The sequence below is a fragment of the Pelophylax lessonae genome, assembly GCF_965119305.1.
Source record: "Pelophylax lessonae genome assembly, chromosome: 4".
Lineage (NCBI taxonomy): Eukaryota > Metazoa > Chordata > Amphibia > Anura > Ranidae > Pelophylax > Pelophylax lessonae.
Window position 1 is genome coordinate 31163361 of NC_138771.1, and position 27067 is coordinate 31190427.

Sequence of the window (27067 nt, forward strand, 5' to 3'; positions counted from 1 at the left end):
ATTGGGATTTTTTTCAAAATTGTCGGTATATTTTTGGATCGCCTCCATTACCAGTATAGAAAAAAAAAATTCCATAAATATATACCATAGTTTGTAGACGTTATAATGTTCGCGTAAACTAATCAATATATGCCTAATGGATTTTTATTTATTTTTTTTAACCAAAAACATGTAGCAGAACACATTTTGCCCAAAATCAATTTACAATTATTGGGATTTTTTTTTTTTAAATTGTCGGTATATTTTTGGTCGCCACCATTACCAGAAAAAAAATACATAAATATATACCTTAGTTTGTAGACACTATAAAGTTAATGTAAACCAATCAATATAGGTTTATTGGGATTTTTTTTAACCAATAACATTTATCTGAATACATATTGGCCTAAACCTATACAGACATTAGAAAGTAAAACGTTTTTTTTTTTTTTTTTTTTAATTGTCACTATTTTTTGATCGTTACCATTACTAATATAGAAAAGATAAATAAATAAAAATTCCATGAATATATACTATAGTTTATAGATGCAATAACGTTTGCATAAACCAATCAATATACGCCTAATGGATATTTTTTTTTTTTTTTACCAAAGACATGTAGCAGAACACATTTTGGCCAAAATCAATTTTACACTTATTCAGATTTTTTTCAAAATTGTCAGTATATTTTTGGCTCACCGCCATTACCAGTATAGAAAAAAAAAATTCCATAAATATATCCCATAGTTTGCAGGAGCTATAATGTTCATGTAAACCAATCAATATATGCCTAATGTATTTTATTTTATTTTTTTTTACCAAAGACATGTAGCAGAACACATTTTGCCCAAAATTAATATACAATTATTGGGATTTTTTTTTAAATTGTCGGTATATTTTTGATCACCAGCATTACCAGTATAGAAAAAAAAAATTCCATAAATATATACCATAGTTTATAGACGCTATAATGTTCATATAAACCAATCAATATACGCCTAATGGATTTTTTTTTTTTTTTTTTTTACCAAAGACCTGTAGAAGAACACATTTTGCCCAAAATCAATATACAATTATTGGTATTTTTTTTTTAAATTGTCTGTATATATTTGGTCGCCATCATTACCAGTATAGGAAAAAAAATTCCATAAATATATCCCATAGTTTGTAGATGCTATAATGTTCGTGTAAACCAATCAATATACACTTATTGGGATTTTTTTTTTTTTTTACCAAAGACCTGTAGCCGAACACATTTTGGCAAAAATCAATATACAATTATTGGGATTTTTTTTAAATTGTCGGTATATTTTTGGATCGCCACTATTACCAGTATAGGAAAAAAAATTCCATAAATATATCCCCATACATACATCCCATAGTTTGTAGACGCTATAATGTTCATGTAAATCAATCAATATACACTTATTGGGATTTTTTTTTTTTTTTTTTTACCAAAAACATGCAGCAGAACATATTTTGGCCAAAATCAGTATACAATTATTGGGATTTTTTTTTAAATTGTCGGTATATTTTTTGGTAGCCACCATTACCAGTAAAAAAAAAATCCATAAATATATACCATAATAATATAATATAATATAATATAATATAATATATTATAATATTATATTATAATATATATTATATTATTATGGTATATATATATATATATATATATATGGTATAATATAATATTTAATATAAAATAATATAATATATAGCATAGTTTGTAGACGCTATAATGTTCATGTAAATCAATCAATATACACTTATTGGGATTTTTTTTTTTTTTTTTTACCAAAAACATGCAGCAGAACATATTTTGGCCAAAATCAGTATACAATTATTGGGATTTTTTTTTAAATTGTCGGTATATTTTTTGGTAGCCACCATTACCAGTAAAAAAAAAATCCATAAATATATACCATAATAATATAATATAATATAATATAATATAATATAATATAATATAATATAATATATTATAATATTATATTATAATATATATTATATTATTATGGTATATATATATATATATATATATGGTATAATATAATATTTAATATAAAATAATATAATATATAGCATAGTTTGTAGACGCTATAATGTTCATGTAAATCAATCAATATACACTTATTGGGATTTTTTTTTTTTTTTTTTTACCAAAAACATGCAGCAGAACATATTTTGGCCAAAATCAGTATACAATTATTGGGATTTTTTTTTAAATTGTCGGTATATTTTTTGGTAGCCACCATTACCAGTAAAAAAAAAATCCATAAATATATACCATAATAATATAATATAATATAATATAATATAATATAATATAATATATTATAATATTATATTATAATATATATTATATTATTATGGTATATATATATATATATATATATATGGTATAATATAATATTTAATATAAAATAATATAATATATAGCATAGTTTGTAGACGCTATAATGTTCATGTAAATCAATCAATATACACTTATTGGGATTTTTTTTTTTTTTTTTTACCAAAAACATGCAGCAGAACATATTTTGGCCAAAATCAGTATACAATTATTGGGATTTTTTTTTAAATTGTCGGTATATTTTTTGGTAGCCACCATTACCAGTAAAAAAAAAATCCATAAATATATACCATAATAATATAATATAATATAATATATTATAATATTATATTATAATATATATTATATTATTATGATATATATATATATATATATATATATATATATATATATATATATATATATATATATATATATATATATGGTATAATATAATATTTAATATAAAATAATATAATATATAGCATAGTTTGTAGACGCTATAACATTCGCGTATTTTGTCCCCACACTGTCATTACAAAAAAATGATAAGAAAGTGACACCAGCTTCCTATCATTCTTTCAAAAGTTAGAAAAGAGACATCAATGGTAACACAAGTAAGGCTATAAAAGACACGAGGATTAGTAGTTTGTAAGCACTCGTGCTTGTGGGGAAGAAAAAGCTCGCTCTTCATTGAAGAGGTTTTTTATTTTTTTAAATTCTCTTTCACAGCCTTGTCTGCACATGAACAGGGAGCCCTGGGATTTGGCGCTGACCGTGCTGATCCCCCCCACATCAAACTGCAGCTCGTATGAGATGGAGTCAGGGAAGAGGCATGTCAGGTAACATTTTATTGCAGGTGTGTGATGTCAGTTGCACGGATTCCTGAGGCATCTAAACTGACACGGTCAGACTTCTTTTGATTAAAAATGTCTAATAACCTCTCAAGAAAGACAAGAAACAAACCACGAAGGTTGTTAAAAAGTTTGCAGAGGGAATTTGATTGCCAGCTTCAAGTATATATATATATCATGTGCATTTACATTACCTATCTAAAGAGAGAGGTTAGCATTTTATCAGGCAGATGTAAGACCCTGTGGGTAGGTAGGGGGGGCTGCTAGTATGGAGTAGTAGAACTGGGTTAATGATTAAAGTAGAACTCCTCAGTGTTTAATAAAAAAAATATCTATATTTGCAGAACAGGGTCTTTGTTGCAGTGATAATTCCCCGTCTCCAAAATGTATAGTCTCTTGTTTTTTTTTTTTATCCTAGTGTTCTGAAAGTAAGGCTTTTTTATCTATAGTATTCTGTTATCAAGTTTAAAGTGATTGTAAATAGTGAAACAACCCATTCAGTTTAAAAAAAAAAAAAAGAAAATTAAAACATTTGTGTATAGATATGAAAAAAAACAAACAAACAAAAAAAAATTATAAATACCTTTTTTTCCCTTTTTATAAGTGATCACATTCCCTCTGTTCTCAGCTGCATGAGAGCTGGGGGAGGAGAAGCAGCAGCAGCAGTATCAGCAGCACACCAAGCTTCCTAGTGAAAGGCTGTGCAGGGGGTGGGCATGTTAGGAAAAGTCTAATCATTGGAGGCAGGGCTGCTGTTAGAAATCACGGGGCCCCATACAGACTACCTGGCAGGGCCCCCCCAAGAAAATATTAAAGATACATTTAGCTAAAATTACCACAAAATCACTATTATCAGACACAAATATAACATAACTCACATAATTCCTGCTAAATCTAAAAAAAACTGTGCTAAATAAAAAAGAAGATGAGATGAGAAAAATATACAGGCTGGGCAGTTGGAGCTCAGTGATCAGAGAGACAGAGAGAGAGAAACAAAGTTACAAATAAACTCCTGAGTAGAGATAACATTAGAGCCAGTGCTGGGAGGGGGGCCCACACAAGGGAGGGAGATTAGTGAGGGACAACTGTCTCTTTCTCAACAGATAAAAGCTGATAACAGGGAGAGGGACAGATCAGATTCAGGAGCTGGAGGAAGATTTCTGTATTTGTTGTCCATCACTAATCCCCCTCTCTGTGTGGCCCCCCCTGTGCGCTCGGGCCCCCTACAAGTGAGCTGGTGGTCCCCCCCTATCAGCGGCCCTGATTGGAGGAGAGCAGCATAGCTAGAGAACTGACCATGATGTGTTCTGCTTAGTGTGGTCACTTTTTAATAGGAATACAGAGGGACTGACAGGAACACCAAGGTTTAAGGAAGCAAAACAAAGAGAACAGGATACTTTCTCACACAAGTATATGGTACAGCAGCCACATTTTAGGAATATGAAATGTGGGGGTAACAAATGCTTTAACAACTTCCAGAAGATTTACCCCCCTTCAGAAGCAAAGACACTTTTTGTGAAACAGCACTGTATTACTTTACCTAACAATTGCGCGGCCATTTTAACGCTGTACCCCAATACAATTTTGGTGGTATTTGATCACCTCTGCCATTTTTTTTTTTATTGCGCTATTAACAAAAAAAAAAAAAGGCCGACAATTTTTGAGAAAAAAAAACAATATTTTTCTATAAATCATATCCAATTAAAAAAAAAAAAAATTAAAAATCAAATTTCTTCAAAAATGTAGGCCAATATGTATTTTGCTACATATTTTTGGTAACTAAGCGTATATTGATTGGTTTACATGAACATAGTTATATAGTTAGTCTGGTTGAAAAAAGGCTATCCAGTTCAACCAATAAAAGGGAATAAATATGCGATGCATACTAGCACATTATGTCTAGACATGTGCGGTTTATTTAGTTTTGAATAAATATTCGGGCAAATTTTTCGTTAATTGGAGGTTCGGATATATCCGAATACCCGATTTGCAGTATAAACAAAATTTACCAAATGCTCATAATAACAAAACTAAATTTGTCAGAATTTCTGAAATGCAAATTGAAATTTTTTTTTCTTACTGGAATTTTTTCCCTTACTTTGCCTGAAATTTTACATCGAATTTCAGTCTAATTCAAACTTATTCTGAAATCAAAGGCTGTCTGTGTTATTAGCATTTTGAAATAATGCTTTTTCTGTTAATCCAAAGATGATTTAAAGAGTTATTGTCATCATTTAATGAAGATTTTTCTTTCGTTTGTTCACTTGGTAAAATTGATAAATTTGAAGAAATTTTGAAAAAGACATCAAACTAATTCTGAATACGAATTCCAAATATGAATCCTGAATACGAATTCCAAATATGAATCCTGAATATGAATTCCAAATATGAATCCTGAATATGAATTCCAAATATGAATCCTGAATACGAATTCCAAATATGAATCCTGAATATGAATTCCAAATATGAATCCTGAATATGAATTCCAAATATGAATCCTGAATAGGAATTCCAAATATGAATCCTGAATAAGAATTCCAAATATGAATCCTAAATACGAATTCCAAATATGAATCCTGAATATGAATTCCAAATATGAATCCTAAATACGAATTCCAAATATGAATCCTGAATACGAATTCCAAATATGAATCCTGAATATGAATTCCAAATATGAATCCTGAATAAGAATTCCAAATATGAATCCTGAATAAGAATTCCAAATATGAATCCTGAATATGAATTCCAAATATGAATCCTGAATAAGAATTCCAAATATGAATCCTAAATACGAATTCCAAATATGAATCCTGAATACGAATTCCAAATATGAATCCTGAATACGAATTGAACGAATCAACCGAATTTAACAAAACGAAATAACTAAATAACTAGATTACCGAACAATTTAAAAAAATTTTTTCGTCATGCACATGTCTAATTATGCCTTTACTTTGCAGGGGTTTTTCTTAAAAAAAATGAAAATTTGGCGCGGTTTACTTCCTCTTTAACCACTTGCCAACCGCCCGCCGAAGATTTACTGCAGCAGGCTGGCTTGACTGCGCAAACCGACGTAGGCTACGTTGGTTCATGGGAGCAGTCCCTCGCTAGGCAGTGGGGAAGCCGATGCACGGGACTGGTGGAACCGATTGCCGCCTGACACCCTCGATCGCTCCCCACAGAGAGAAAAGAACGGTCTGCTATTGTAAACACAGCTGACCGTTCTTCTCCCTGGAATGATCACAGAGCTCCAGTGATCCTTCTTTATAGGATCACAGGTCTCTATGATCATTTCAGAAGCCACGCCCCCGACACAGTTAGAATCACTCCCCTAGGCTCACATTTAACCCCTTGATCACCCATGTTAACCCCTTCCCTGCCAATGTCATTACTACAGTAACAGAGCATATTTTTAGCACTGATTACTGTAGTAATGTCACTGGTCCCCCCAAAAGTGTCAAAAATGTCAGTCAGGGGTCCGAACTGTCCGCCGCAATGTCGCAGTCCCGCAAAAAATCACAGATTGCCTCCATTACTAGTAAAAAAGAAAAAAACAATATAAATGACATAAATCTTTGCCGTAGTTAGTAGACGCGATAACTTTTGCGCAAACCAATCAAAATACGCTTATTGTGGGTGTTTTTAACAAAAATATGTAGCAGAAAACAAATTGGCCTAAAATGTAATGTCACTGGTCCCCCCAAAAGTGTCAAAAATGTCAGTTAGGGGTCCGATCTCTCTGCTGCAATGTTGCAGTCCTGCTAAAAATCGCAGATCGCCGCCATTACTAGTTAAAAAATAAAAATAAAAAAAGAATGACATAAATTTTTCCCCCAGTTTGTAGATGTAATAACTTTTGCGCAAACCAATCAAAATATACTTATTGGGATTGTTTTTTTACCAAAAATATATGGCAGAAAACATATTGGGTTCAATTTAAATTTTTGAAATGTTATTTGGGTACAGCGTCGCACAACCGGGCAATTGTCATTAAAAGTAACGCAGTGCCGAATCGCAAAAAAATGGCCTGGTCATTAACCACTTAACGTCTAGCCACGTAGACCTACGTCGGCTGACTTTGCGGGATTACACCGGCGTGATGCCTCTAGCTAGAGGCATCACCCCGGTACCGTTTTTAGAGCCGACGGTCGGCTTTCCGGCAGTAATGACCGATGCGGCTCGGGAGCCGCTCGATCGTTACCCGGGTGAGCGGGAGGGGACGTCCCCCCCCCCTCCTGCCGCCTTCCGTGGCTCTGCCCGGGTCCCCCGTCCCACCGGGAGACCCGAGCACCCAGTCGGCACGTCCTCCGGCTGGATGGAGTCCCGATCTAAGCCGGATGCGGCTTTGATCGGGTCTCCAATGACGTAACCCTGGGGCGGCGGCCATGACGTCACGTCTGAGTTACTTTGCTGCTAAAGGCAGCAGATTCAAAAAGTGACTGTATTCAAAAATGCAGTTTTTGGCGTTTTGAATACATGGAAGTGCAGTGGAGGGGTTTGTAGACCCTCGATCCCTCCATAAAGAGTACCTGTCACTGCATATTGCTGTCACAAGGGATTTTTACATTGCTTGTGACAGCAATAAAAGTGATCATATTTTTTTTTTTTTTTTAAAACCTGTGTTAAAATTAAAAAAATAAATAAATAAATAGGAAAAAAAAATGTAGCCGCCCCCGTCGCCGTTAGCTCGCGCACGTATATGGAAGTTGCACCGCAAATGAAATCGATGTTCAAACCACACATGTGAGGTATCGCCACGATAGCCAGAGAGTGAGCAATAATTAAAAAAAAAAGCTACACTCTAACTCTAAACTGGTAACCGTTAAAACTTTTTAAAGTGTCGCCTATGGAGATTTTTATTGACCGTAGTTTGACGCCATTCCGCGGGTGTGCGCAATTTTAAACCATAACATGTTGGGTATCTATTTACTCGGTGTGACATCATCTTTCACAATATACAAAAAATGGGCTAACTTTACTGTTTCGTTTTATTTAAATGCAGTGAAATATGATTCTTCGTAATTTTTCCAAAAAAATGGCGTTTGAAAGACCGCTGTGAAAATACAGCGTGACAAAAAATATTGCAATGACCACCATTTTATTCTCCAGAGTCTTTGCTAAAAATATATATAATGTTTGGGGGTTTTAAGTAGTTTTCTAGCAAAATATACTGATTTAAACTTGTAAACAAAAAGTGTCAAAATAGGCTCAGTGGTAAAGTGGTTAAGGGGGCAAATCCTTCCGGTCCAGAAGTGGTTAATGTACAGCATTTTGTCACACCTGCCTAAAACTTTTGCACAGTGCTGTAATTCATTTGAAGTTCCTGCCTGGTGTCTTCTTCATATTTTGGTAATATTTTAGCACATTTTAATTTCTTAGTTACTGTTAATACTTATCGCCTCTACTTTGTAAAGTTTCACATTTAAGCAAAGTTACTTTTTTTTTTCTGCTCGCAGTGTTAGGGATCTTTCACACGGGCGGTCCGATCAGATCCGCCTGTCAGTTTTTTAGGCGAATCTGATCGGATCCTCCATGCAGCTCTATGGGGCAGCGACCCGTATCCGATCCTGTCCGTGAAATCTGGACGGATGGAAACCCTATGGGCTCTTTCGAACGGTCCGCCTCCGTAGGCGGATCCGTGTTGCTCAGCGGGGATCGATCAGCGATCCCCGCTGAGCCGGCGGATGACAGCTCCGTCTCCGCTTGCAGAGCTGAGAGGGAGGTGTCTCAGCACCCGCTGCTCTCTATGGGGGATCGGATAAGAGCAGACCGCTTGTCCGCTCTCATCAGATCCGATCCGATTACTGAACGGATGGAAAAATAGGGTTTCCATCCGTCCAGATTTCACGCACAGGATCGGATATGGGTGTCAGCGGAGGTGTCTCCGCTGACACCCGCTGCCCCATAGAGCTGCATGGAGGATCCGATCAGATCCGCCTAAAAAACTGACAGGCGGATCTGATCGGACCGCCCGTGTGAAAGAGCCCTATTTTTCCATCCGTTCAGGTATCGGATCGGATCGGATGAGAGCGAACAGGCGGTCCGCTCTCATCCGATCCCCCATAGAGAGCAGCGGGGGCTGTGACACCTCCCTCTCCGCACTGCAAGCGGAGACGGAGCTGTCATCCGCCGGCTCAGCGGGGATCGCGGATCGATTCCCGCTGAGCAGCACTGTGATTAGCCTGAAATGAATGTTCCTATAAATGTGTACCTGTGGCAGACCTCCAGTCTCTTTACTATTATGTTTGTTCCTGATGTGATATGTTATACAGTCCTGTAGTTATACGCTGCAACAACTCTTAGTAACTTGATGACTTTCTTAATTCTTTTTTGTTGTCCTGCTATAATCCCTTCTTTCTTTTTGTACTTGTTGAAGACATCAAGTGTATGGCCAGCTTCATTTTTTTCCCCATTAAACAGCACAAGGGAAAGGTTCTTACATTGAATGAGAAGTGTACCTTGTGCTGGTGGCTGCTCTCTTAGTTGAAATCTTCAGTCCTTTGTCCCCCCCCCCCCAACCAATGCCCATAGCATTAATCTTCTGGTGCTGTTGGGGGTAATAGGAGACTCTGGACATGTCATAGGCACTCATCAAGAGTGCCGTCTATGCCCGTTCTTTCCATCCCCTCCTCTATTGAAAAAAGCAGTACTATAGCTTCCAGCAATGAAAAGAGATCCAGTTTCCATTCACTCGGTGGGGCACAGGAATCACTTTCTGGAACATGGCACATTACACATTAGTTTGGGTGAGATGTTTCTCTATCATACTTGAGATTTCAGTGATTACATCTTGCAAATCTGGCCCGTCCTCCATCCGTTCCTTTGACCTGGTGGGGTTTTACCGCCACATCCCCGGGGTAGAAGTTTGTACAGCACATACAGTATTTCACAAAAGTAAGTACACCCCTCACATTTATGTAAATATTTTATTATATCTTTTCATGTGACAACACTGAAGAAATGACACTTTGCTACAATGTAAAGTAGTGAGTGTACAGCTTGTATAACAGTTTAAATTTGCTGTCCCCTCAAAATAACTCAACACACAGCCATTAATGTCTAAACCGCTGGCAACAAAAGTGAGTACACCCCTAAGTGAAAATGTCTAAATTGGGCCCAATTAGCCATTTTCCCTCCCCGGTGTCATGTGACTCGTTAGTGTTACAAGGTCTCAGGTGTGAATGGGAGCAGGTGTGTTAAATTTGGTGTTATCGCTCTCACTCTCTCATACTGGTCACTGGAAGTTCAACATGGCACCTCATGGCAAAGAACTCTCTGAGGATCTGAAAAAAGAATCGTTGCTCTACAATAAGATGGCCTAGGCTATAAGAAGATTGCCAAGACCCTGAAAGTGAGCTGCAGCACGGTGGCGAAGATCATACAGTGGTTTAACAGGACAGGTTCCACTCAGAACAGGCCTCGCCATGGTTAAGTGCACGTGCTCAGCATCATATCCAGAGGTTGTCTTTGGGAAGTAGACGTATGAGTGCTGCCAGCATTGCTGCAAAGGTTGAAGGGGTGGGGGTCAGCCTGTCAGTGCTGCATGGCTGTTATTCCAGAAGGAAGCCTCTTCTAAAGATGATGCACAAGAAACCTGCAAACAGTTTGCTGAAGACAAGCCGACTAAGGACATGGATTACTGGAATCATGTCTTGTGATCTGATGAGACCAAGATAAACCTATTTGGTCCAGATGGTGTCAAGCGTGTGTGGTGGGAACCAGGTGAGAAATACAAAGACAAGTATGTCTTGGCTACATTCAAGCATGGTGGTGGGAGAGTCATGGTCTGAGGCTGCATGAGTGCTGCCAGCACTGGGGAGCTACAGTTCTTTGAGGAAAACAATGAATGCCAACATGTACTGTGACATACTGAAGCAGAGCATGATCCCCTCCCTCTGGACACTGGGCCAAAGGGCAGTATTCCAACATGATAACGACCCCAAACACACCTCCAAGAAGACCACTGCCTTACTAAAGAAGCTGAGAGTAAAGGTGATGGACTGGCCAAGCATGTCTCCAGACCTAAACCCTTTTGACCATCATAGAAGCCAGTCCAGGAGGCGGAACTTATTGTGACAGCGGTCTTGCCGGTTAAGCGGGAGATCCCTGTTCTGTGTAAAACGGAGGCTCTCCTCTCCCAATGCACTGGCAAGGCTGCACTGATGGGCACTGATCAGGCTGCATTGGTAAGCACTGGTGAGGCTGAGCTGATGGGCACTGATCAGGCTGCATTGATGGTTACAGGTAAGGCTGCACTGATGGGCACAGATCAGGCTGCACTTATGGGCACTGATCAGGCTGCACTGATGGGCACTGATGAGCCTGCATTGATGGGCACTGGTGAGGCTGCATTGATGGGCATTGGTGAGGCTGCATTGATTCCCTCCCCATCAATATGGGGACAAGGTGCTTTGAGGGGCACCCCAAAGCACCCTCCCCATGTTGAGGGCAAGCAACCTGGTATGGTTCGGGGGGGGGTGCTCACTCGTCGTCGTCCCCCCTTATCCTGGCCAGCCAGGCTGCTTGCTCGGATAAGGGTCTGGTATGGATTTTGAGGGTGACCCCATGCCTTTTTTTTTCAATTTTGGCATGGAGGTCCCCTTAAAATCTGTATCAGACCCAAAGGCCCCGCTGTGGATTTTAAATTCTGTCATAGGGTTCCCTTTAACCACTTAGGCAGGTAGGGGGTGAACTTGGGGATAGATTTATGCTATTTTTATTTATTTATTTTTTTGTACTAGAAATGGCGGTGATCAGCGATTTTTAGTGGGACTGCGACATTGCGGCGGACAGATCGCCCCCCCCTTATTCTGTCCAGCTAGGCTGCTTGCTCGGCTAAGGGTCTGGTGTGTATTCTGAGGGGGGGGGGCCCACGCCATTTTTTTTTTCAATTTTGCAGTGGAGTTCCCTTTAAAATCTGTATCAGACCCCAAATCACCCTCCCCATATTGAGGGCAAGCGGCCTGGTATCCCCCCATCCTGGCCAGTCAGGCTGCTTGCTCAGATAAGGGTCTAGTATGGATTTTGGGGGGGACCCCACGCCGTTTTCTTTTTCAATTTTGGCAGTTCCCCTTAAAATCCGTACCAAACCTAAAGGGCCTGGTATGAACTGGGGGGGGGGGGGGGGGGGTGCCATTTTTTTCATGTTTTTTATTTTTCTGTATTGCCGGGAGCCGACAATACATTTTAGCCCCAAGCAAGTATAAATTCAATTTTTTCCTTTAGAAATGCCAGTATTGCTGCGGCAGGCTACAAACATTGCACAAATGCTCCACTTTAGAGGCACATTAGGAGGACCCCCCAGGCACGATATTTAAAGAAATTTTTCATTTTTATTGTTTCACTTTAACCACTTAAGCCCCGGAGGATTTGGCTGCTAAACGACCAGGGGGTATTTTGCGATTCGGCACTGCGTGACTTTAACGGACAATTGCGCGGTCGTGCGACACTGTACCTAAACGAATTTGGCGTCCTTTTTTTCCAACAAACAGAGCTTTCTTTTGGTGGTATTTGATCACCTGTGCGATTTTTTGATCATGCGCTATAAACAAAAAAAGAGCGTCAATTTTGCAAAAATAACAATATTATTCACATTTTTTTATATGAAATTCCCCCCCAAAAAAATGTAAAAATCAAAATTTTTTAACATTTTCGGCCAATTTGTTTTATGCTACATATGTTTGGTAAAAAAAAATCGCAAAAAGCGTATTTTTATTGGTTTGCGCAAAAGTTATCGCGTTTACTAACAAAGGGAAAGATTTTTGTCATTTTTGTTGTTTTTTCTTAACGCGTAATGGCGGCGATCTGCGATTTCTTTTGCGGTACTGCGACACTGCGGCGGACAGATCGGACCCTTGACTGACATTTTTGACACTTTTGGGGTTACCAGTGACATTTCTACAGTAATCAGTGCTATACATTGTAGAACCGTGTGATCAGTGTTTTTACACCGAGGAGAATAACAGGTGGCTTGTTTACACTAGCCGCCTGACTTTCTCCCTCTCCACCGACGATCGCCGAGTGACCGGCGGACATCAGGTCCACCGGTCACACGCGCGGGGGGTCCGTGACCGCGCGGGAGCGGAAGCGCGCCTCCGCGGGCGCGCGCGCGCTCCCCAGAGCCTCACAGGCTAGCGACGTAGACCTACGTCGCTCTGCCTGTGAGGGGCTGACTGCCGCAGTAAATATACTGTGAGCAGTCGGCAAGCGGTTAAGCATCATTAAAAATAATTGTTTTTTTTTTTTTTTTATTTCACTTTAAGCATCATTAAAAACAATACTTTTTATAAAAAAAAAAAAAAATGTGCATTGGTACATGTCCCTCAGGGCAGTACCAGGGTCCCCATACATTTATTTTGGGCAATAACTTGCATTTAAGCCTTTAAAATTAGGACTTTTGATTTTTCATGTTAAAGTCCCATAGATTTCAATGGAGTTCGCAAGTTCTAACAAACATTTCCCCGTTCGCGGTGTTCTGGTGCGAACCGAATCGGGGGGTGTTTGGCTCATCACTACTGCTAGCACACTGTTTGTGAATCTGACAAAAAGGCATTTTGTCAGATTTAGTGCAACAGCCTGTTTTAGGCAGGTACCTGAGACCCCTTTAGTGTGTAGCAAAAATCAGTGTCTGTCTTACATCCCTGTGGTTACTGATCCCAACACCACCTCTTCAGGCACTGCCAACCCACCTGGCTGCAGCTGCCACTTTCACTAACCCACCCGGCTGACTTCTCAGGAGATCTCCTGGACCTGCTGACCTGTTACCGCTGTCCTCTCCTTGCTCCCATGCCTTCAGGATAGGATTCCTCTGTGTTGTAGCGGGTCCCTCCAGCCCCAGGCCCGAGGTCAAACCACCCCAGAGTAGGGGGCACCCTCAAGGGCCACTGACAGCCTCCTCAGCACTCCATCTCCATCTTCCACCTGATTGCCCCTGCTGGCAGGACCCATGAGTATTTATGAGGTGGCCTTGCCCCTGCCAGCCCATATGCTGGGGATTGACTGGGGTCCTCATTGATACTTCAAGCAGCTTCTCTTAGCCTCCACCCAATACTTATGGAAGCTTCCCCAAGGTTCCAGAAAGCAGCGGGAGGCACCAGAGATGCAGCTTGCTGAGTTTTCCAGGGTCCCTAAATCACTCGGCCCTGACCCAGATTCAACCCAGGCCTGGCTCTTAGCCAAGCCACATTTTCCTACACTATAGTTTACTCTAAGAAAAAAAAAAAAACTATCTACATCTAGCACACTAGAGGGTGCTACATATGAATGGAAGATCGGTAGATGAATGAAAGGTCAGCCTCCTGCATTTTTTAAGAGCACTTTTTGTTGATGGAAGCTATAGTATGGCTTCTACCAATGAAGGAGGGTAAGGGAAAGGACAGTCATAGTTGGCACTCTTGGTGAGTGCCCATGATATGATGTCCAGCGGCTCCTAAAAAAACCCAGCAGCACCAGAAGGTTACTGCTGTGTGGGAATAATCCTCCGCAGAAGATATACTGTCTATTGGGCAATGTTCTTTCACTGGCGACTCTTCTTCTTTTTGATTGCAGGTAAATAATGAATTCCAAGAACAAGCATTGTGCTGCCATTAAGTTCTTGATAAAGTAGGGGTGCAATCTGTCTGACATTGATGGTCTCCAACTGTGTGGTTTGTCTTCAGTATTTGTTCCCCCTTCTTTAAACTTCATCCATCATTGTACATTGCTCTTGTCAATGGTGTCATCCCCGTAAATATTCTGTAGCCTTCTGTGGATATCAGACATCTTGCACCCCTCCTTCCTCAGGAACTCTTTAAGGACATGTTGCATCTGCTTTGAAACCATTATTTACCTGCAATGAAAAAGAAGAAGAGTTACTATAGAGGAAGTCTTAGGCTCGTTTCCCACTGCCGTGACTTGGGATCCGACTTGTGAGAGCCTAAGTGGCATGACATGTGAAATCCCATGTTAGTCAATGAGAGCTGTCTTAATTAGTAGTTAGCACTACTGAAGTCGCTCTGACTCTTTAGCAATGGTTCCTGTACTACTTCAAGGCGACTTCTATACGGCTTCTATTCTATCCTTCTATCAAAGTAATACTCAAGTCGCCAGGAAGTCAACTGGCAAAGTCACTGCGTAAGTCGTGCGACTTTCAGGGCGCGGCAGTGTGAACTGATCCTTACTCTATCAACATGTGACATTAGTACGTCTTATGTAAGGTAATAAAAAAGTTGTGTCCACTTATGCATTACTTTTGGTACAGCCCTTGTATTATCAGTTTCAAAAAGCACACAATTGCTTTTTGAAACTGCATACATCACATGTGATTTGCACCGCATTCCTGTGCACATCACATGCCATGTCTGTGCAGTCATACAGTTTGTATGGCTGAAATCGCATCGCATTCGCACCAATATGGTGCAGGACCCTTTTTTTCCCTGCACCTGAATCGCCGCTCATGGGTGCTTCACACCCATGTGATGTGATTCTTGTAATTGCACTGTGTTTTACAATCTGTTTCAGGGTGTTGTGAAGATAAAATTGACACCGCTGCAGATCGCATGGACGCCGTGCGATTGCAATGCTATGTGGGAAACACACAAGTGTGAACCGAGACTTAGGGGTTGATTTACTGAAATTGGAGAGTGCAAAATCTGGTGCAGCTCTGCATGGAAACCAATCAACTCCCAGGTTTTATTTTCAAAGCCTAATTGAACAAGCTGAAGTTAGAAGTTGATTGGCTACCATGTAGAGCTGCACCAGATTTTGCACTCTCCAGTATTAGTAAATCAACCCCTTATGACTCGTACACCCGTACCGATCGTCGGCCGACCGATCGGCCGTCTTTTGTCCAGGGCTGTCCTGTCCGCTGAAAAGTGCAAAAGACTGCACAAGAATTTTGTCCGCCGACTGCAGAAGTGATGTCATGTGATGGTTAACTTTCCATGTGTTTTTTCTTCTCTGAGCATGCCCAGTCTTGCAAATCTGCGGTCTGTCGGCCGAAATCTGTACTGACTGGCGAACAATCAGCCGTTCTGGTGTCGGCATACAAAAATTTTAATGCTTGCACGACAGATTCTGTTCGGCCGAAAGTGCGCTGTCGGCTGTCGGAAGCATCATGCTAACAAGCCGAAAATCGGCCGATCGTTCGGCGGCAGAACATTTTCGGCCGACAATCGGTATGTGTGTACGGGCCTTAAGTCTGTTAACTTGCTGCACATTTTCCCAGGTAAGTTGTACACTTGCAGAGCATTTGAAGCACAAGTTCTAGTTGAAATTTGCATATCAAGTCTCTAGCAAGAGCAAAGTTGCAGCGGTGAGTCTACAGCAAGAGCTCTGCAAGTCTACACCATGAAAATTTAGCCACAGTGCCCCCTGTGGTGGGAGGACTAATTCACAACCTAACTGAACCAGAATTTGCAGCAGACTTGCAGAATGTTTGCAAAGAAAGTTGATCTGGAGTCATGCAATGCGGACTTGCTGCAACTGTGCAACAAACTTGTGAAGCCTGGCAAGTCTTACAATAGCTTAGCAAGTCATTTTCAAACTTGCAGCACAATTGCTTGTTTTCTGGGTGTTATATTTTCCTTTAAATTTGTAAAACAACTCTGCATTCCAGGGCCGGGAAAAGAAGTGGGCAGGAGGGGTAGCTGCCCTGGGCACTGTAATATCTTGTGATGTGGGGAGGGGGCACCACATATAGATTGGGGGGAGGGGATTTGTGTTGGTAAGGGAATTTGGGGGGGGGGTGGCAGAGGGTAAGTATTGTTCTAAGAGGGGAAATTTGGGTGGTGCTTAGAGTGGTGACTTAGGGGGACTTGTGTTAGGAGGGGGGATTTGGGAGGAATTTGTGCTGGGAGGGTGAGATTTGAAGTGGGGGAGAAGATGTGCACTAAGAGGGGAACATTTAAGGGGTAACAGACGTGTGCTAGGAAGTTTTATTTTTTTCTTTTGGGGGGGGGGGGCATTTGATCAGGGGCGATTGGGGGGTTGGGAGTCAAAGGTTTGTGACAGGGGGGTTTTCAGCAGGGGGTGGATTTGCACTGGGAGGAGGGGGAATTTATGCATAGGGGTAAGCATGCAGATTAGTGCTAAGTGTTTTTGTGGGGGAATTTTTGCTGACACATGGCGCAGTTTGGCATGCTCGCCCTGGGCTCCAGATGACCTTGTCCCAGCACTGCTGCCTTCCTATTATACTAAAGACTTTAAAATCAGGTGTCCACAACAGTGTACAATACATTTACTGTTGTGTAAATATCCAGCTTGGCGCGATCTGCGCAATCATTTTGTGCTGTGGCTACTATTATTTTGTAACCGTATAGATTTTCTTAATGCATGCAAATTTCTACAAGGTGGCTCATCTTGCTATTGATTCCACAATGTTACCATCCTAATCATTAACTAATTGCAAGTGTCCTTTATTGACGGCCGGGCCACCTTCCCTTCTAATTTTTGCTGACATGTTGGAGGTTTCTTAGAACTGACTTAACCTTTCAGTGTCCAGCGAATTTCCGTGCCCTGATGTCAATTGACTAGCCTGGCCTTTCTGTTAGATAAAACCCTATCAGCTGTCGGTGTGACTGGAGTAATGAGGCATTGTAAATTGACAAGAAGCTGGTGAATTCAGATGTTAGTCTATTTTTTTTCATTCATGTTGGGAATTATGCATGACTGGAGGAGAGGGCATTGTTTCCAGGCAGGGTACACAGAGAAAACTTTTTGGCATGGTGTCTGTATTTTTTTTTTTTTTTTACCCTATTGCGGGCCATAATGACTTTTTGGGCCCGTTCACACTTGTTTGACTTCCTTATCTTAAAGCTGAACTCCATTACTTTTTTGGACTGTAAACATACATTGGTCCGGCTTGGTACAGTCTAAGTATGCATATTTTATACCCGATGGACCATTGGGGAAGTTGGAAATCAATGTAGTAGTCAGCACTACTACAGTGATAGCCCCAATCTTCTGAGTCCTGCTGGAGCTCTGTGTGAGCAGCGTCCCCTCTGTACACTCACCACAAGGGGTCACTTGTTTGTCCCTGCCGCCATTCATGGAATGCCTTGATTTTGTCATTGATTACAAGGCATTCTCTGATTGGACTGGTTAGAAATGATGACATCCTCATCCAGTTGCTAGCCAGATGTATTCTCCTGGTTCAGTCAACTTGAAGTGTCAGATGAAGTGCCTCAAAGTACATCCTCCCAATAATTAAGCCTCCTGGGATATATAATGTACATATCCAAGGAGACAATCGGCCTGAGGTCCAATGGTTTTCTTGCCCAGGCCAGAATGGAGCTAAGGGGCGCACTGGACCATTAAAAAAGGGGGGTAAATAAACAGACAAAAAAAAACTCCCTAGAAAAGTTCCTTACCAATAACCCTGGGAATGAGCAGCACTGGGACACCAAGAGCAGTGTACCAGGCCAGGCGTACCTCAATCTTTGTGCACCAGGGCGTTACCAACAGCAACATTCACTTAGATCCTGCTCTTAGGTCTGTATTCACAGGTCCCTGGGTCCTTGGATGCCTCTCTCAATGTCAGGCAGAAGGTTGTTTAATGGACTCGCCAGACTGGATCCAAAGTAAAATCCCCCTTTCTTAGCTTGATGTCCCTCAAAGAGTAGGGCCCCAGCCTTAGGATAGCTGGGACCTTAATTAGCTCTTTGCAGAGGTGTTGGGTTGGTGATTCTGCTACTAAACAAGGACCTTGACTGTTCTAACTTCAGACTACTTATGTACCTTCCATCCACCTTCTGAGCTTGCCTCCCCAGGAATTGACTGGGACTTCATAAAAATTCAGGTGAAGAGAGTGACATCACCACTCTGGATCTCCACCTCATCCAATTAGAGAATGGTGTGCGTTCCTCGGAAAATGCAACAAGCAGGCGACCTTCTGTGCTCACAATGCAGCAGGGCTGCCATTTGGCACAGGACCCAGAAGCTAGTGGAGATCACTGGAGTAATGATGTCTACTACAGTGATTTCCAACTTCTAGTAGAATCCAGCAGGTATGGTATATACCAGTGTTTTTCCACTCCGGTCCTCAGGGCACACTAACAGGCCAGGTTTGCAAGAAAACTGAAATACATCGCAGGTGATATAATTTGCTGCTCAGTGATTGCAGTATTCTAGTCTGCATCTCCCCAAGGTAATACTTAAAATCTGGCCTGTTAGTGTGCCCTGAGGACCGGAGTTGAGAAACCCTGGTATATACATTTAGTAGTTACATTGGTGAAAGCTGGACCAATTCAACTAAGTAGAAATATCCCTACCTGGATCCTTAAGATAGCCATTTGGATAGTGTTCGGTCATACAGTGAGGAAAAAAGTATTTGACCCCCTGCTGATTTTGTATGCTTGTCCACTGACAAAGAAATGATTAGTCTTTCATTTTAATGGTAGGTTTATTTTAACAGTGAGAGACAGAAAACAACAAACAAAATCCAGAAAACCGCATTTATTATTATTATAAATTGATTTGCATTTTAATGAGTGAAATAAGTATTTGATCCTCTATCATTCAGCAAGATTTCTGGCTCCCAGGTGTCTTCTATACAGGTAACAAGCTGAGATTAGGTGCACTCTCTTGTCACCTGTCCGCAGAAACAATCAATCAATCAAATTCCAATGGGTGTCAGCAGGGGAGGGCTGGCAGCCTGAGGTCTGGGGGGCAAGTCCAGTCAAGTGGCCCACTGAACCACCAAATCAGCTCACCATCCATGCCCACCTGGTTTTATAATAGATATTGGTGTTATGATGCAAGATAAATATGATACATTGGGGTAACATAATTTAATGTTAATGGCAAACAAGGAGGTTTAACAAAAATAATGCATCATTGCAGGCTCACCAGTGCCCATCAGTGCAACCTCATCAGTGCCCATCAATGTAGCCTCACCGGTGCCCATCAATGCAGCCTCACCAGTGTCCACCAATGCAGCCTCACCAGTGTCCACCAATGCAGCCTCACCAGTGTCCACCAATGCAGCCTGATAAGTGCCCATCAATGAAGCCTCACTAGTGCTCATCAGCTCAGCATGATCAGTGCCCATCAATGCAGCCTCACCAGTGTCCATCAATGCATCCTGATCAGTGCCCATCAATGCATCCTCACCAGTGCCCATCAATGCATCCTCACCAGTGCCCATCAGCTCAGCCTCATCAGTGCCCATCAATGCAGCCTCACCAGTGTCCACCAATGCAGCCTGATCATTGTCCATCAATGCAGTGTCACCAGTGTCCATCAGTGCAGCCTGATCAGTGCCCATCAATGCAGCCTGATCAGTGCCTATCAGCTTAGCCTCACCAGTGCCCATCAGCTTAGCCTCACCAGTGCCCATCAGTGCAGCCTCATCATTGCCCATCAGTTTAGCCTCACCAGTGCCCATAAATGCAGCTGCACCAGTGGCCATCAATGCAACCTGATTGGTGACCCCCATGAATCAGTTGCCACCGTCAAAGTACCCTCTTATATAAGGTTTCCCCATCAGATTGCCCCCTTACATCAGGTATTCCCGTCAAAGTGCCCACTTGCATCAGGTTTCTTCATCAGAAGGCCCCCTTACATCTGGTGTCTCCCATCAGTGTGCCCCCTTACATCATGTGTCCCCATCAGAGTGCCCCCTTAAATTAGGTGCCATCATCAGAGTGCCCCTTTAAATCAGGTGTCCCCATCAAATCAGGTGTGCCCCATCACAGTGCCCCTTTACATCAGGTGTCCCCCATCACATCAGATGTGCCCATCAGAGTGCCCCCTTAACATAATATGTGCCCATCAGTGTGCCCCCTTAACAAATTTGCCCTTTTACCATAAAATGTGTCCATTGGCATGCCCCTTATTTTATATTAAGGGGCACTCTGATGGGTACATTTATATTAAGGGGCACTCTGATGGGTACATTTATATTAAGGGGCACTCTGATGGGTACATTTATATTAGGAGTACTCTGATGAGCACATTGTGTTATGCCCATCAGAGAGAACCTTACAATAAATGTGCCCATCAGTGTGCCCTTTAACATAAAATGTGGCCATCAGAGTGCCCCTTAACATTAATGAAGAGTGAACATTAACAAAATAAGGGGCACTCTGATGAGCACATTTTCTCCTAAGAGGCACACTGGTGGGCACATTTAATGTAAGGTTCACTCTGGTGGGCACAACAAAATGTGCCCATCAGAGTGCCCCTTAACATAAAATTTGCCCATCAGAGAGCCCCTTAACAAAAAAAACTCCATTAGAGCGCCCTTTGTTTGATGTAAATGTTCACACTAATGGGCATATTTTATGTTAAGAGACACACTGATGGGCACATTTTGTTGTGCCCATCAGAGTGAACCTTACATTAAATGTGCCCACCAGAGTGAACCTTTCATTAAATGTGCCCACCAGAGTGAACCTTTCATTAAATGTGCCCACCAGAGTGAACCTTACATTAAATGTGCCCATCAGTGTGCACCTTAAGAGTAAATGTGCTGATCATCGTGCCTCTGTAAACACCCCACATACCTTGAGACAGGCAGGGAGCGGGAGCCAGCAGAGGTAACAAGCTACACGAGGCTCCGAGAGCTGTGTCGGGAGTCCTGAAGGAGGCGGGGCACCCATATCACATTCTACCTCGCGCCTGGCTGAGTGAGTGAGGAAGAGATGACAAGCAGCAGGGGGCGGGGACATCACGTCACGTCTCACCTCAGGACCGGCCGGGAGTCGTGAGAGTAAACAGCAGGGGGCGGGGCGCACACGCAATGTCATTGTTTGCAGGGATGATCGTGGTCCGGGCAACCAATGACTGTGGAGTGGGGATCATGTGGCACTGTACTGACGGCTGTAGTGTATACTCGTACCGCTCCGCTGCGCTGCAGCTCTGCAAGTACAACACACAGTGTAGCGGCGGCCGGCGGGTGTGATGCCATGCCTGTCTGCAGTGCGGAGCAAGCGGCCCTTTTTGGGAGTCATCAGAGCGGCCAGGAGGGCAATTGCCTCCCGGCCCCCCGGCCCAGTCCGCCCCTGGGTGTCAGGGACAAGATTGTAGACCTACACAAAGCTAGAATGGGCTACAAGACCATCGTCAATCATCTTGGTGAGAGGGTGACAACAGTTGGTGCGATTATTCGCAAATGGAAGAAACACAAAATAACTGTCAATCTCCCTCGGTCTGGGACTCCATGCAAGATCTCACCTCGTGGCATTTCAATGATCATGAGAACAGTGAGGAATCAGCCCAGAACTACACGGGAGAATCTGGTCAATGATCTCAAGGCAGCTGGGACCATAGTCACCAAGAAAACAATTGGTAACACACTACGTTGTGAAGGACTGAAATCCTGTAGTGCCCGCAAGGTCCCCCTGCTCAAGAAAGCACATGTACAGGCCCATCTGAAGTTTGTTAATGAACATCTGAATGATTCAGGGGAGAACTGGGTGAAAGTGTTGTGGGCAGATGAGACCAAAATCAAGCACTTTGGCATCAACTCAACTCGCCGTGTTTGGAGGATGAGGAATGCTGCCCCAAGAACACCATCCCCACCGTCAAACGTAGGGGTGGAAACATTATGCTTTGTTTTTCTGCTTAGGGGACATGACAACTTCACCGCATTAAAGGAACGAAGGACGGGGCCATGTACCATTAAATCTTGGGTGAGAACCTCCTTCCCTCAGCCAGAGCATTGAAAATGAGTCATGGATGGGTATTCCAGCATGACAATGAACCAAAACACACGGCCAAGGCAACAAAGGAGTGGCTCAAGAAGAAGCACATTAAGGTCCTGGAGAAGCCTAGCCTCTCTCCAGACCTTAATCCCATAGAAAATATGTGGAGGGAGCTGACGGTTGGAGTTACCATATGTCACCCTCAAAACCCTAATAACTTGGAGAAGATCTGCAAAGAGGTGTGGGACAAAACCCCTCCTGAGATGTGTGCAAACTTGGTGGCCAACTACAAGAAACGTCTGACCTCTGATTGCCAACAAGGGTTTTGCCACCAAGTACTAAGTCATGTTTTGCGAAGGGGTCAAATACTTATTTCACTCATTAAAATGCAAATACATTTATAACTTTTTTAAATAAGTTTTTAAGGATATTTTTGTTGTTATTCTGTCTCTCGCTGTTAAAATAAACCAACCATTAAAATTATAGACTGATCATTTCTTTGTCAGTGGGCAACAGTGTTAATTTTGGCAGCAAATTTAAATTTAGTTTTAGTCTTAGGACTAAAATGGCATTTTAGTTTTAGTCCCATTTTAGTCTGCTGCTAGTGTTTTAGTTTTAGTCGTATTTAGTCGACTAAAACTCCAGTACATTTTAGTCGACTAAAACGTCCTACGTTTTAGTCGACTAAAAGGTCCTACATTTTAGTAGACTAAAACTCATTTTAGTCATCTATAATGGAATGGGTGTAGTTCAATTGTAATTTGTAATGCATTATTTAATCATTTCTCTACAATTTCCAAACTCATTATATACTACTGCTGGTCCTGGAGTGAAAAATCTAATATGTTTTTATTTATGGTATTAAGCTTTGAGCATGCACCAGTGTTAAGCCCCGTACACACGTACCGATCGTCGGCCGACAGATCGGCCGTCTTTTGTCCCCGGGCTGTCGTGTCTGTTGAAAAGTGCAAAAGACTGCACAAGAATTTTGTCCGCCGACTACAGCCGACTGCAGAAGTGATGTCATGTGATGGTTAACTTTCCCTGTGTTTTTTCTTTTCTGAGCATGCCCAGTCTTGCAAATCTGCTGTCTGTCGGCCGAAATCTGTACTGACTGGCGAACAATCGGCCATTCTGGTGTCGGCATACAAAAATTTTAATGCTTGCATGACAGATTCTTGTCGGCAGAATGTGCGCTGACGGCTGTCGGAGGCATCATACTAACAAGCCTACAATCGGCAGATCGGTCGTCGGCCGATGCTTTTCGGCCGACGATCGGTACGTGTGTACGGGCCTTTAATTTTGGCAGCAAATTTGGATTTAGTTTTAGTTATAGTCTTTTGACTAAAATGCCATTTTAGTTTTAGTCGTATTTTAGTCTTAAGACTAAAATGCCATTTTAGTTTTAGTCGTATTTTAGTCATCTGAATTGTTTTAGTTTTAGTCGTATTTTAGTCGACTAAAATTGTGTTAATTTAGTCAACGAAAACGTTTTAGTCGGTTTTAGTCGACGAAATTAACACTGGTGGGCAAATCTAGAAAATCAGCAGGGGATCAAATACTCCCCCCCCCCCCCCCCCCACTATATATAGTATATGAAGTAATAGATCTCCTATTTAGTACCTCTCAGAAAATATATGCCTCAAAGCGTCTAAAATGAACCATTACACCAATAATTTAGATAGCATTGAATGGGTGGCCAAGTGAAGTGTTTCTAACAGCTTCTATTTACATACATCTGGAGATGCCTTCTAGAGCTGGTATGACTAAGTCAGCTATTGGCATTCTGGGTTTGATGATATTTATGACCCTTCGTATTGATGTAATTAATAGAGGGCCTTATTCACCAGTGGTTTGTGCAGCAGCTGTTTCCCACTAGAAAATAATGGAAGGAAGGGCCATGTACACTAAATCACTGCAGAAAGAGGCCCATGAGTATCAGAATTACTGATAGGTCTTGCTGTACCTCTATCAATATTCCTATCACTGCCCATCTATATATTAGCTGACATATCCATTTACTCCTAATATCTATGTGTGTGCACTTATGCTTTGTTCTGGACACCTGCTTTCAATATGAGTGCCAAGCTATTGATGCAGTTAATCAGTGTAACTGCCAAGAACATGGGATTATTAACTCTTTCAGGCATTCTGAACAATACAGGAGGTAACTACCGTATTTTCCGGCGTATAAGACGACTGGGCGTATAAGACGACTGGGCGTATAAGACGACTGGGCGTATAAGATGACCCCCCTAATTTTCATCTACCGGTAATACTTATACTTAGGTTACCTTGGAGATATTAAACTCGGCGTACAAGACGACCCCCCATTTTTGGGCGATTTTTTTGAGGTTCAAAGGTAGTCTTATACGCCAGAAAATACAGTAACTTTTTAAGAAGTAGATCTAAAGCCTAAATGAATGACCTTTTGTATGCTAAAGCAAGGTGCATTAACCACTTTAAGTCCGGAAGGATTTGCCCCCTTCCTGGCCAAGGCCATATTTTGCGATTTGGCACTGCGTTACTTTAACGGACGATTGCGCGGTCATACGACGCTGTACCCAAATACAATTGATGTCCTTTTTTTCCCACAAATAGAGCTTTCTTTTGGTGGTATTTTATCACCTGTGCGATTTTTATTTTTTGTGCTATAATCAAAAAAATAGCGACAATTTTGAAAAAAAAACTATATTTTTCACATTCTGCTATATGACATTCACAAAAAATTTTTTAAAAATCAAATTTTTTTAACATTTTAGGCCAATTTGTTTTCTGCTACATATTTTTGTTAAAAAAAAATCACAATAAGCGTATTTTGATTGGTTTGCGCAAACGTTATCCATCTGCTAACTATGGGAAAGATTTATGTCATTTATATTGTTTTTTTTTTACTAGTAATGGAGGCAATCTGCGATTTTTTGCGGGACTGCGACATTGTGGCAGACAGTTCGGACCCCTGACTGACATTTTTGACACTTTTGGGGGGAACCAGTGATATTACTACAGTAATCAGTGCTAAAAATATGCACTGTTACTGTAATAATGACATTGGCAGGGAAGGGGTTAACATTGTGGGTGATCAAGGGGTTAAATGTGAGCATAGGGGAGTGATTCTAACTGTGGGGGGGCGTGGCTTGTGAAATGATCATAGAGACCTGTGATCCTATATAGAAGGATCACAGACGCTATGTGTTCATTCCAGAGAGAAGAACGATGAGCTGTGTTTACAACAGCCGACCGTCCTTTTCTCTCAGTGGGGAGCGATCGCGGGTGTCAGGCTACAATCGGAGCCATCTCTCCGCTGCATCGGCTTCCCCGCTGGCGAGCGGGGGTGGGAGCGCACCGCTGGCGGCACGCGCTCGACCCCTAGCCTCCCGATAGCGAGCGCCGTACATGTACAGCGATTCGCCTGGGAGCGGCTGCCTGCTGCAATACATCTGTGGCGGGTGGTCTTAAAGCGGTTAACAATTGGCAAATGTTTAACAAAATACAAGTTTCACTCTTTTTCCATACTTAACCACTTGCTTACCGGGGCACTTTTACTCCATTTCGGCCCAGGCCAATTTTCAGCTTTCAGTGTACTTTAACACTTTGACAATTGCGCGGTCATGCAATGCTGTACTCAAATTAATTTATAATCATTTTTTTTAGACCGATAGAGCTTTCTTTTGGTGGTATTCAGTCACCACTGGGTTTTTTATTTTTTGCTAAACAAACAAAAAAAGACAAAAAAAAAAAAATTATTATTTTTTTTCATTTCTGTTATAAAAGTTTGCAAATAAGTGATTTTTTCTTCTTCACTGATGTGCACTGATGGGCACTAATGAGGTGGTAGTGATGAGGCAGCACTAGAGATGCCACCTCGTCCCTTTAAATCAGAACACATATTAATTACACTGATGAGGCAGAACTGATGAGGAGGCACAGAAGAGGCAACGCTGATGGGCACAGATGAGGTGGCACAGATGAGGCGACACTGATGGGCACAGATGAGGTGGCACAGATGAGGCGACACTGATGGGCACAGATGAGGTGGCACTGATGAGGCAGCACTAAAGTTGCCACCTCATCCCTTTAAACTCAAACACATATTAATTACACAGGTTCTGTGGCTGATTAAGGTGGTAATTAAACTCACTTAGAGCATTATCTGCATTAAATTAGCCTCAAAACCCATGTAATTATTATGTGTTCAGGTTTAAAGGGATGATGTGGCAACCCTAGGCGACACTGATAGGTAGCACTGATAGGTGGCACTGATGGACATTTAT